This window comes from Channa argus, chromosome 4, assembly GCF_033026475.1.
Source record: "Channa argus isolate prfri chromosome 4, Channa argus male v1.0, whole genome shotgun sequence".
Lineage (NCBI taxonomy): Eukaryota > Metazoa > Chordata > Actinopteri > Anabantiformes > Channidae > Channa > Channa argus.
The window spans coordinates 24,848,773-24,862,905 of NC_090200.1; the positions used below are offsets into that span (position 1 = coordinate 24,848,773).

The 14,133-nt window shown below is 40.8% G+C and overlaps 1 pseudogene; it reads right to left on the bottom strand.

Annotated features, from left to right (window-relative positions):
* Positions 1-1,387: 1,387 nt before the first annotated feature.
* Positions 1,388-3,116, bottom strand: LOC137125179 (uncharacterized; annotated as a pseudogene).
* Positions 3,117-14,133: the final 11,017 nt, after the last annotated feature.

Sequence of the window (14,133 nt, forward strand, 5' to 3'; positions counted from 1 at the left end):
GGGGAGCTATGCTGCAATGATATGAGAGTGACTAAGTTGGGGTTCAGTGTCTTGCTCAAGGACACCTCGACATGTGACCGGAGGAGCCGGGGATCAAACCACAACTGCTCTACCGTCCTGCACCACAGTCTCATCTCTGAAAAATAGGTGGGAAGAGGTGAGAAAGCACTATTTTAGACATCCTCGTGTGAAAGAAACAAGTTTCTCAAGTTAAACTTAAGATCTGATGAACACACCTGATAGAAGTAAAAAAAAAAAAAAACTACTGTGGTGATGGAGTACTTAAGAACTCCTTAGGCAGTGCAGTTGCAGTGTGGGTAGATGTTAATTCATTAGCTTCAAGCTTAGGGGACAGAGGGGTAGAAAGGCAGCCACAGGGGGATCCACAGCCAGGCAGAGATAAATAGAGCATATGGGTCTCAGAAACCACACACACAGAAAAGAATTACTTCTAAGGATTTCCTTTAAGATTACATTTTACTCCACTACTGCCTTTTTAACTATTCTGAGCACTCCATATTAGAGCATCTCTACAGGTAAATGTGATCCAGTATAATTGCGTTAAACCAGCCATTTGGATCTTCAGAATGACTTTGACTGGGCTACACTGTATGAACCTCTAAACCTCAGAGAATAATAGTGAATTCTGAAATACAGCAATGACCAAATGAAGACCAAGAAGTCAGGCCTGACATTAAGTTTCAAAGTCCTTTAACTGTCAATGCTTGTCTTTCTCAGTTGATAGATTAGACTCTGAAAGCCAACATCTGTCATCCTGTTAACACTTGAGCAACCCACTGGGCTGAATGTTGTCTGGTGTTCAGCTCTTTTTTTGTTTTTAAAAAGTTTACTTTTAAACTACATTTCAACATTAAGTCTTACAAACTCTAAATATGGAGGGTTCATTCATTTATAATCAGACTTGTTTTCCCCAAAATGAAAACTGATAAGAGAAAAGGGATCAGCAGTATCTTCTTGTAGTATTCTGCTAACACTTTGTTGTTACAGAATACTGAATGTGTTTTGGAGGAAAGCCCTTGAGTGTATTGAAAGACTGAGTGCCCCATTACAAGGTTTCAAGACTGGGGCACTGAGCAAGGATCGTTTTAAATGTAGAAATTCACAAACATGTTCAAAATGAAGCACAACACATAAAAGAGACTTGGGTTCAGGGGCTCTTGTCCCTCCTGATGATGTAGGATTTGTATAGAGTCATGTATACTTATAGTATATTGGCTAAATAAGGGGGCTATAAAGGGAACAACTTTTGTGGTGGACATGCATCTCCTGCGATACCGAGCAGGGTGAAGATCTTGCACAGGGAGCGGGCAGAGAAGCCTCTGCATCCCACCTCAATGGGCTCACAGCGAGCCTTCCAGCTCCTCCCTCAGCACTCCTCTATGAATTCCTGGTACTTGAACTGCTTGAGCTCATTGGCCTTCTCCATGCTGTCCTCCCATGGCACTGACAGTTCAACTAAGAGGACCTGCTTAGAAGAAGCAGATGTCAGCACCACGTCTGGTCTCAAAAAGGTCAATGTTACGAAATGTGGGAACTTGAGCTGCCTGCCCAGGTCAACCCGCAGTTCCCAGTTGGATGCAGATGAGAGCAGGCTGGCTAATAATGTTACCTGTTGTTGTGTCTGCTCCTCCTCCTCTAGGCTGCTGATAGGAAGCTGAATCTTATTACTTGTACCATACAGTGCTGCACTGGTAAGACTATGTGGCAGACCCAGCAATCTTCTGAGGTGGCAGCTGATCTTACTTTCCAGGATCTCCACTGTAGACATAGCCACCTCATACACCAACAGAAGCTAAAGAATGCGGGGCAGAATACTGTGCTTGAACAAACATGCCCTAAACCTGCCAGGTAGGCCAGAGTTATCTACTATCTCCATCCAACCGTTGAGCTTCTTGATGGTTGATTGGACTGACGCTGTGTCTCTGTGAGGCTGCAGTCAAAAACCTTGCCTAGGCTGGTGACTGGTTTGTCATTGATTGTTGGTATTAATACGTCATCCACAGAGAAGCAAAACTTGTCCACAATTTTCCCCCTCTTCAGGACCATGGATCTAGACTTCTTTGGTTTAAAGCTCATTCTAGCCCAAAAAATAAGCTTGACCAGGCCCTGAAGGATCCACTTACAACCTGGCACAACTGTCAAATCCTCCATAAAGGCTATCATGGGGGGCTGCTGGATTCCAGACATGGACAGGGGGGGGGGGGGGGGGGGCTCTGCACTCTGTCTCAGGCCTTCAATAGTCATGGCAAAGGCAAAAAGGATCACAGAGATCATACAACTAGTTATGATCCCTTTCTCTAGCTGGTGCCAATTCAATGCTATGCTCCCTGACGTAACTCTCAGCCTGAAGTGCCCGTAATAATCGAGGATGAGGTCCTTAATCTGACAAGGTATTTGGTGTCAGTCAAGGGTGGTCTTGACCAGCTTGTAGGGGATTGACCCATATGCAGTGGCAAGGTCCAACCAAAGTCCTGCTAGATCTTCATTTCCCTCTTGTGCCTCTCTGATCAGTTTTGTAACCACCCCGGCGTGTTCCTGACACCCTAGCACTCCAGGAATGCTGCCCTCCTGGACTGATGTATCAATGTACTTGTTCTTCAATAGGAAGTCTATCATCCTTCTTGCTAGGATGCTAAAGAAGATCTTTCTCATTGAGAATTAGATGAACTGAAACCGCTTTAGCTTGGTTGAATTCTATTCCTTTGGGATCCAGAATCCCTACGCTTGCCTCCACTGTTCCGCAATGGTTCCTCTCAGCCAAATCACTCTATCTTCCAAAAGATTTGGAGAAGCCCTAGACAGTGCTTGTACATCTTATAGGGTAAACAACTGTGGCATGGGGCAGAGCTGGTCCTGGCTGCTTTTACCACCTCCTAAACTTCCTTCCAGGTTGGTTCTGAGGTGTAAAACTCCACTAGGGGTGCTGACACAGCCAGGAGGGCTACCTGCAGTCCTCAGTCTTGCTCTCCGTCTGGATCACTTATGATGTTGTGCAGGAAGTGATCTACCTCTTCCTTGGGGCAATCAAGATCCCACTTTGCTTCTCCCAACCACTTTGTAAAGCCAAAGAGGTCCCTTTCTGCCCTTGGTGCCATGTCTCCTGTCTTTGCAGTTGTCACCAACAACTATTCTTGGTCATCACCAAGCCTGTTCCTGGGAGTCACTGGGCAGGCCATTTGAACACTGCATAAATACATCGGTGGATGCCCTGATGACACATCATCAGTGATGTTTCCTGGGCTGCTCGTGAATTTCGGGCGTTCCTCACAACATCCAACAGCCTCCCTCAGGTTGATCAGGCACCGACTTTTGTCCCAGTAGCATTGGCCCACTTTTCAGACCTTTTAATCCATATACACCTCAAGGCTCTCTCTGCGGCTTCTGTGGTGGACTTAATGAATCTCTTCTTTGCAGCTCCTGTGATACTGAGCAGGGTGAAGATCTTACACAGGGAGCAGGCAGCAAAGCCTCTTTATCCCACCTCAATGGGCTTACAATGAGCCCTCCAGCCTCTCCCCCGGCACTCCTGTTCCTAGTACTTTCTTGTGCTCATTGGTCATTGGCAGTTCCACTAGGGTCAACAGCTTGAACAACACAACTGAATTCAATCAAGTGTAAAGGTGTAAATTCACTCAGATTTTTTCCAATCTTGTTTTAATACTAGCATCACGTGTATAATTGTACTGTAGACTAAGAGTTAGTAATTGTTACAGTTTATTAAGTTACTACAAATGAATCTATTGTCAGCCAATTTAAGCATTTAAGAATTACCATGCCACTGAATGGGAAGTCAGTTATTATTAGCCAGTAGTTATGGTCTATGGTATGGCATAATGACCTACTGAGCCTGTAAAGCAGGTACCTACTGGTTCATAGCTATAGAGATGATAACAGCAGATAAATGGAGTGATAACTTTGTATACAAGTGCTTTGTTAGTGTCTAATGATTCATATACTTCTTTTTATCTTTTTTATCTTTTGTCTATAAACAATAATGTGGTAGATTGGCAGGATGTAGTAATACAATTGTACACCTGCTGTAAAATGATATTCCTAAAACAAATTAAGGAATAAATATGCCTTTCACCAACCATTCATCACAATTACTGGAAGCTACTAAACTGGAAGAAAGAAACAGTAATGATGTTTGATGAAGATGTATTTTTCACATTATCTATTGGCTTTTTGTTTGAACCTAAGAGGTTGGATACATTCCTCAATCCAGACACATCTACTTATCAGAAAATATGAGAAATGGAAGGTGGGAAGGGTTCTGCAGAGAACACAGTGCACAGAGAGGTCAGTGTTAGATTAGAGAATGATTATCTCATTTTTATTTGCATTTGGAAATGACTCACAGTTTCTCTCTGCAGTCTAGTCTCTGATTTATCTCTGTCAAGAACAACATATATGTAAACATAGATGTAAATGTGCTGAAGCTTGATTGGAGTTGATGCCTCCAGAGTAAAAGAATGACAGTACAGTATGTGTGTATGATGTCATTACTCAGTGGAAATCAAACTTTGAAAGTGGAGTTTACGTAGCACAATCTTTGGTATAATGTAAAGTATAAAGTTTTGTGGATCTTGGTCTAGAAAAATGCAACGTACATTAAACAAAGCAACACACTAAGAAGAGAGAAGGCTATTAGCAAGAGGCTGAAGGGTCAATATTTCTCTAACATCTAAGCATATGAGGGAAGATGAGATAGAAGAACAATGACAATCAGAACTTTAGAAAAGTGAGAAATTCAGAAATTTTAATTAGTCAAGTCCTTACGTCTTTATTGCAACAATACACATTTTGGTTCAGCAGTGTGGCATGTGTGAGGCTTTGTCGCAAATCTGAGCCTGTCCCTGACTTCACAAACCCTCCCGAGACAGACAAAGAGGCACAAAATATTTAATCTAAGCCTGGGCAAGAAAGCATATTTTCTAAAACATCTAAAAATAAAATTGTTTCCAAAATAACTAAAAAAACTCTCTCAAGGTTTACTTACATTGTTCTGTAAAACACCCTTTGTGCATCTCATTATTGTGTATGTGGTGCACCACAGACACCCACAATGCAACAGGTAAAGTTCAAGTGCACAGAAAGTTATGACTTTGAATTTTCAATCTATGCTGACCTATGGGCGTTAACAAATCATTGTTGACCACTGCTTGAATGGATGAAATCAGCCTAGTTGTGTATCTGAGAAAGACAGACAGCCCATTTGACCTGCCAGTTATCAGCAAGCAGATGTACCTACTAAGAATCCTTTAAAAAGAACAATGGGTTTTTTATCAGCCACAATAGTGCTTATTAACTTATATAACATGCTTCTCAGTGTCCTTTGTGTCTCTTTCACCGATTCACACATGCAGCTGCTCTGGCCCACAGGGAACAACTACCTCGGTGTTCATTGTTTTGCTCAAGCACATTATAACATATGACATGGGGAAGCTGGAAATCAAACCTCCAGCCCTGTGACAGGTGGAAGACTGCTGTACCTCCTGAGCCACAGTCGACCACCTTGGCAGAAGTGTCTCAACTCAGTTCAGCTCTGCTCTGCTCTTCTAGCTTTAGGGCCAGGTGCTTTTCTTTTTTATATGTAGTCACATACTGTATGTGGCTGTTTTTTTGTTTTTTTTTCTGGCAGCAAGACTAAAGACTGTTGAAAAAATATTTCTTCAGAGTTTAGTTTAGACGATGAGATGACTGTGGACAAAGTAGTAATGATACTTTATTCTGATTAATTGATAGTCTGCTGTGTTTCTGAAACACCTTTTGGTCTCACCTCAGCTTGCTTTGTACATCAACAGAGTTAATACTAAGAAGCATCAGAAAGATCAGACCATACCTAACGGAATATCCAACTTAAACCCATTGTGCAGTCACTGGTCATATCTCGTTTCAATTACTGCAAGGCCCTGTTAATGGGGTTACCGGCATGCACAATGAAACCCCTGCATATGATCTAAAATGCGGCGGCATGCTTTATATTCAATCAGACAAAAAGGCGTTATGTCGCACCACTCTTCAAATATCTACACTGGCTTCCTGTAGCTGCCCAGTTTCAAAGCTCTGTCTCTCGCCTACAGGGTGATCAATTCAACAGCTCTTACTTACCTGAACTCCCTCATCCAGGTCTACAATCCCTACCATCGTCTGGTGGTCCCAGCACCACACAAAAGACACCAAGCAAAACTCTTCAGCTCAGTGATCCCACGATGGAACAAGCTACCAAACTCTGGACACTCAGCAAACTCACTTTCAGTATTCAAAAAACTGCTGAAAACAGAACTCTTCCTTACATTCCAATGCACTTAAATCTACAAAAAAAAAAAGAACTTCTCTTCTGCTCTTTCTCGCACTTACCACACCAAGTAATATCGACAACTTTTCCCCAATTAAAATGATATAGTCAGGTCTAGCTGGTGCTATGTTGGAAAAGTGCTATGAGGTGGTGTGGTTTATTTACAGTGCACCCTAAAGTTTTGGATGATTCTTTTGGATTGAATGAGGGTAGAAGTGGAAAAATGCAAGATCTCTGCTTAACTATTGGAATTTACAAATATTTGCGGTTTCCTTAATGGAACACTCCAACAGCAGAGTACTGCCTAAAGATACCACCTAGTACTTTAGATAGTATCGCACAATTGTGTCAGTATGCAAGTAATGATGTCATCACAAGTGCAAATGAGGGTATGTAGGGCCCTCATCCACCTCCTTGTTGAATCAGTAGGTCATTATTATGCACTGGAGCTTCATTGTCATGGTTACAATAACAAATACTGAGATTGCCAGGTTTGGAAGCTAGTTTATAATAGCAAAACATAAAACAGTACTTGACAACACACAAACTAAGGTAAATTATTCTGTCCTGGAATGTTACCTTTGAGTGGTAAAATGGGTGTATTATTAAGTATCCAGTGTCAGGTAAAAGAAATCCTGGTAGATTTAGGCCAGTATATTCCCATCTGAGGCAGTCAGCATCAATTAAACATTATAGCTAGTATCCTGGCACAATGCTCAAAGGACTATTTATTCTATAGATCTCACCCAGCCCTGGAAAGATGTATGAGATGTTATGTAAGAAAGGAAGATGCTTTACAACAATGCTGGGACTGAACAAGATAACTTAAAAACACTTGCATGGCTTTAAATCTATATTCCCAATTACATTAGCGAGGGAGTGGAGAAGCTGTGGTCAGGGATTTCAGCAGGTCACAGAGGCATCTTCCAACGTAGGCATGTCAGGGGTATAACTTGATGATGCATTTATTATGCAGGTTCAGGAATAAAACACTGACATATCTGTACTCACCACTTTCCTCAGCTTCTAGACTAATTTTAAAAATATGCCTAATTTCCCCACAGCGAGCACTAGAGTAACTGTCACATTTGTAGAGGGCTAACAGAGGAACACAATACCTCATATCTTCTATTTTAGTAAATGTCTGTGCCCTTCTCTTCTAAGCACTAATCACACTAAAAGCAGCTTATGAGTTCATTACAGGCATAATGATCATAGTATAATAATCTTCTGTGCAATTTGTGCTGTGTCTAAAACCTTAAGGCATTGACTTCTGAAAGAACCATGCGGGTAACCCTATTATAACACGGTGATTACTGATCCATAATGTATTCCGTAATGACAGATTGCATGTAACTTTTCATATGTACGTTAATGAAGTACAACAGTGCATACAGTGTAAACCAAGGACTGCAGGTCATCCAGAAATACCCAGAGAGCAATAAACAACTATTGCTTAATCAAACACATTGTACTGTAAATCATTCATACAGCAGGTCAATTACCAAATTTAATTATAGTTATGTCATTGTGCATATGAAAATCACTATTCATTTCATAAACAAGGTCCACACTCACTTACAGAACATTCTACGACTCCAAATACAGTAGACACATGCTTCACACTATAACATCATGTGTACCAAGACAGCCAGTCTTTCAACGGATGTGAAAAAAAAACATAAATTAGGCCTTGTGCAATAATAACATATGTTGGCCGAACTCACGTCAGTGTTTGCCTGTGAATTCTGAAGGAGATATCTTCAGAAATGACCCTGTCTATGCAATAAGAAGTAAATTACTATCATCACTTTTATATTATTAAATATTTGATATATTTTACGGTCTTACACAGACATGAACACATAAAACACTTCATGTTACTATGTATTTCTATGGGTGTATTTATTACCCACAAACTGTTCATTCAGTGAATGAACATTGATGATGTGACTGCTTCTAGGTTGGACTATTCCCTACTTTTGGGATGTCCCAGTTACCCCTTAATATGCCTACAATTAGTCCAAAGTGCTGCAGCAAGAGTGCTGACTGGAATTAGCAAGAGAGATCATATTTCACCTTCACTAGCTTCTTTCCATTGGCTTCATACAAAATGTAGAATAAAATTTTAAATCCTGCTTCTTACATATAAAGCTCTGAATGGTCAGGCTCCATCATACATAAATGACCTCATAGTACCATATCATCCCAGAAGACCACTTTGATCTCAGAATGCAGGCCTACTTGTGGTTCCCAGAATTTCAAAAGGTAGAACGGGAGGCAGAGCCTTTAGCTATCATGCTCCTCTCCTGTGGAACCAGCTTCCAGTTTGGATTCGGGAAGCAGACACCCTCTCTACTTTTAAGTCTAGGCTCAAAACCTTCCTCTTTGATAAAGCTTATAGTTAGTTATAGTCATGCTGCTATAGACTTAGACTGCTGGGGGACCCACCCCCCGATGCATTGAGCTCCATTCCTCCTGTCATCCCTCTCTCATCTCTTCTCACCCCACATTTATTTGTAACCAACATTTGGCATTAAATTTGTGTGTTCTTGCTCCAATATTTGTCCTTCTCCCACTCAGTCTCCTTCTGTGTCCCTTTCTACAGGTGTCCCTGGCTTTTTATTTGTCCCTTTGTCCCAGTGTGCAGCTACTGATCCTAACAACCTGCCAAATGTTTTGTAACTTTTTTTACTCTTTTCTTTTCTCTCACCATTTTCCTCTCACCTCAACCGGTCAAGTCACATAGGTGCCTTATTCTGCTGGAGGTTTCTTCCGGTAAAGGGAGTTTTTCCTCTTCACTTTTGCCTAGGGCTTGCTCAAAGGGGATTTGTTGGGTTCTCTGTATACATCTTTATAGTCTCTGTCAGGATCACCAACTCACTTCCCCCTTCAAGACTTTTCGTTTGCAGCCACTTCCTGTTCCTGGTTGCGTCACATTTTTCTCCGCTTTACTAAGCGCCGGCAATTAGTTTCACCTGCTCTCACCCCTCTGTTTATATACCTCCTCAATTCCCTCACCAAGCTGCCAGATCGTCTGCTTTCTCATCGCAGCTTTCCAGTGGTCATCTAAATCATCTTTGCTATCTATGCTTCAGACCTTGCTACGTTTTTGACCTGACTCTGCCTGCTACTTTGGTTATGTGAGTAACCAAAGTAGCTCCCTATTGCCAACCTAAAGAATGACCAGGATTCTGAGTACTGTTATCTGCCCATGAGGGATCAAGTTTTTTACAAGCCCTTGTAACCACATGATTATAAGGTGAAGATTTACCACGTCATGTCTACGCTTTTGTTCAAGTTACCTGTACCATGGACTTCACCAAATGAATATCCACTGAAGGTTTTTTCATGTGCACCATTGTTAACCAAGACATTATCAAGTATCAAGGACTCTGCCAAGTAAATATCCACTGTAAGAATTCTCATGTTAAGAACCATGTTTGTTTAATGTAAGAGATTTATTGAATCCAGAACTATGAGACTGTTGCACTAGGGCACTGAATAACTAAAGGGATGTTGGAGATGTTGGACGCTCACTACCAGGCCTGCCTCTGTGTTACGGATCCAGTACACTAAATCTTCCTCAGTGTCCCCTCCTCCCACCATTTCCCTATCCTTTTGTCAAGTTACTCAACCCTGCCACATCACGATTCGTCTACTCTACCAGGACCATACTCCACTCCACTCCAACCCATTAAAACTTTGCTTCTCCTCTAGACTCCGCTCACCCTTGCACTGACTCTAGTAAGTTTTTGTTTTTCATGTTCAGACAATATATCCCACAAGTCACTGTCAAAGATACTCATCTTCGTGTCCTCTCTCATAGACTGGAGTTTAGCACCATCTAGTGAGTTGGAGGACTTACTACATCTCCATCCAGCTTTGCCAACTATTGTATTTTATAATAAACCTTATTTAAACTGAGTAGTTGTGTCAAGCCCATTATTGGGTCCAACCCTGAAACTAGTACATTGCAGTCTCACTTAATTCTGTAAAGTGCCTTGAGATGACAATGTTGTGAATTGTTGCAATATAAATAAAGCTGAATAGATAAGCATTAGTGATGTGAATATAAAAGTGTCTAACTACAGTTTGTGTCCACCATAAAGGTATGTTCTAGCTCACTAGGCAGCTAACTGACAGCCTAACATGGTGGATTTTCTTCTGCACCTATAATTTATACTAACTATACCATAGTGTCAAACTGAGTGTGCACTGGACTCCATATGCCAAGTGTCTGACCCAACTTTATCTGACCTTGCCCCACTCTGACTCTCACAGCTAGTGCCTTCTGAATGGATGGGTTCATAGGTAGATCCATGACCGTCTTATAACCTTCATCACATTTCGTATGAAAATTTTTAATGACAGACATTTTGACTTGACCTTGTAGGAAAAGCAAGATGGAATGGCTAGTGCTTTTTCTTCAAAATTAGAAGGTCTGAATCCAGTGGCCACTTATGGTCTTTCTGAGCGTATGTTCTTTCCATTCTTGTGTGGCTTTTTTGTGGGTACTTCATTTGCCTCCCACAATTCATAGACATTCAGTTAGGTTAATTTGGAGACTACAGATTGTACGTTTTTGTGAATGGCTGGTTACGTGCATGGACTTCAATCTATCCAAGTTTCATCCTGCCTTCCACGCAATGTCAGCAATGAGCTCCAACACCCTAGTGACCCATAACAGAATAAGTGGTTTATATGATGGATGCATGTATAGTAAAAATAGTCTATGTGTTACAACAGTAACAACCAGAGCTCACAACTGAAACTGAAGCAGGTAAATTAAAAGGAGAAATAGTTAGTGCTATTAACACATAAGTTCTACAAAGTTTTAAATTAATTTTATTTAATTTTATTTATTTCTTTAATTTTATTTATTTTATTAATTATTTATATTCAGATTATCTCTGAAATGTCTCGAGCATATACATATAGAATTTGGGTTTCTGAAATCTGTAGGTTCAGGTCTGTCAATCACAAAAATATTTTCACAAACAGTTTAAAGCCTACTTCTCCTAACTATTGTCCTAAAAAAAGTTTTTATATATGCAGTGCAGATTATTTCATGTAGGACATGCTTCACGTCAGTTGTTGTTTGACCTTTGTTGAGGAGCTTTTCCTTTCAGGGTGGACTTTCCCTCTATTGACATGCAACCTGAAGATTTATGTTTCCCAAAAGATATGACACACATATCCAGCAAAGAGAGGAAACGTTAGTGTGAATTTTTCAGTAGGGAAAACATGCTGTAGGCTTTTACTTGTGAGTCCATGCTTCAGATGACATATTTTCTTGCTCTTATCCTACCTCTCAAATTCCTTTCACTCACTTTATCTTTCTCACCCTCCTCATTCTATTTCATTTATTCTCCTCCCATTTCTCTCTATCTCTCCTACCATCATCCCCTCTGCTCTCTCTCGCTCTTGCTCTCTCTCTCTCTCTCTCTCTCTCTCTCTCTCTCTCTCGCTCTCTATGGATAATTCATCAGTGTTTCTCAGAGCTGCTGTCTGCCTGCCTGCCTACTGTGATTTCCACTGGGACTCTTTCAGGGACTATTCCCACCTCACCCGGGAGTTACAGCCATGGCTACAGAGGGAAATTAATCACAGACACCTTATTCTAACCCTTACACACAAACACACGCATATGAACACACAATAGCACACACTGGAGAATGTTCTTCTTAACTTTGCCTGTTTCTTTTTCATATACACCTACTTGCATTTTGTTTTAACTCTTTTACATTTGAAACTTACACATAAACACCAGCAGTCTTGCTTTGATCAGTTGTATCCCATGTGGATGCAGACCTGGATGGCACCAGCGACTATAATGACGATTTATTTCTTTAAATAAATGTAGAATGCAGCAGTCTATAGAGTTTTGATGCAAATGAATAAACACCTGCACACAGCTCCAACACGCAAAGACACAGCCATGCTTTTAGACCTAAAGGAGACAGCTATTAGATATTTTGTGTCAGACTATTTATCAGAGAACATGCACACAATATGTTGATAGACAGTCAATTGAAATTGAGAGAAACGCAAAATAAATAACATAAGAAAAGGGGGGAGATGTGGAGAGAATAGAAAAAAAACCTAAAATATATGAAAAACAAGAGATGGAGAGGGGGGAGGGTTTCATACTTCAACTACAATGACTAAATACAGGCATAGTTTAATATGTGTGTGTGTGTGTGTGTGTGTGTGTGTGTGTGTGTGTACCTATGGCTTCGTTGCGTGTGGAGGAAATTCTCCTCATATGTTTAAAAAGGTTTGTGAGAGTCCAGACATGGTTTTAAGTTGGAGTTTGAATTACATTTAGCACGATTATGTTGCTGAGTGCCCTCACAACGATAGAAGTACAAACATGAGTGTGTGTGTGTGTGTGTGTGTGTATGAGAGAGAGAGAGAGAGAGAGAGAGAGAGAGAGAGAGAGAGAGAGAGAGAGAGGAAGAAAAGCAGTGTATTGATCAGGGGATCGAGTGGCTCCCAGTGTGAGCACCAGAGGAGGAATGGAGAGCACAGTGAATGTCACCACACGCATATATACCACTAACAATGTAACGTGTGTGTAGGAGTAATGGAGAGAGTCAGACAAAGTGTGGTGTGTGTGTGGAACATTGCACTTTACAAATATCATGCAGAGCTATAGGAGGATGTCTGCTGAGATTTGGCCATATTAGTCATTAATAGAGCAGCAGCCCCTTTTACACAGCAAGATTTGGATGAAGTCTAAACTTATTTCATCATGGTACTTGTTTGTACATGTCATATGCAACGTAAACACAGGCTACCTAACGCATTACTGTACAGTCTGTTTCTCACATAAAGGACCACAGTGCAAGTAATTTGCTTTTGCTGACATTTTGGATTTTGTGTGTGTGTTTGTGTATGTGTGTGTTGATCATCATCTGCATATACTCAAATAAACTAAAGGAATAAAAAGTCTTAACTGCTTAACTGCAGTAGTAGGAAATATACATATTAATTGCCTAAAATGAGCGCAGTGCATATTTTAAAATAAAGTTTTACTGGAAATAAATACTTGACACTGCAAGTTGCAAAGGTCTTCCTCCCACCACCTCTAAAGCTCCTTAACTAACATGTTGTATTTGTTTACTAAAAAGACCCTAAAGTCCTCAAAGGTGTATTTTTTATGTTTTGTGTACAAAATAAATATCACATCAACATACAACAACATACATAACCAGTTGCAAACACATTACCTAAAGAAATGTATTTGCATTTGTAGGTTAGTTACATTGAAAGATAATCTTTAGGAGACACATTGGGTGTTAATGCATCTTATTATTGGTATTACTGGTATTTTGTAATTAAGATTTCTATTGAAAAAGGAAAAGGAGCTCACTGAACAAACCAGTTAGCTAATTAGCTTGGTTTCTAATGATTTTCAGAAGATGTTGACTATCATTTCCTCTTTTTAATTACTGTCTGCAAACAGCAGTGATGAAAGTCCAGGTTCACTAACTTACTAATTTTTTGTCCATATCACGCAGCCTTCCCTCTTTTTCCTGGGGGCAGGCCTGAGTTTCATAAGGTGGATCCAAATCTGGACTCCGCTCCTCCACTGCCAAGCATCACAACCACCACAGCAAAAGTGGGGGGAAACCCAAGCTAGCGCTCCCCCATCAGAGAATGAAGCAAAGGGAGGGGTGACCCATCTGAGTCATCACTCCTAGAACCCGGCCCTGGAAGTGTGGAAGGACACTCTGTGCACACCAGATCAAAGGGACAAAACTTTCACACCAATCTTGAAAAACAGTAAGAAGATAACATGCATGTCC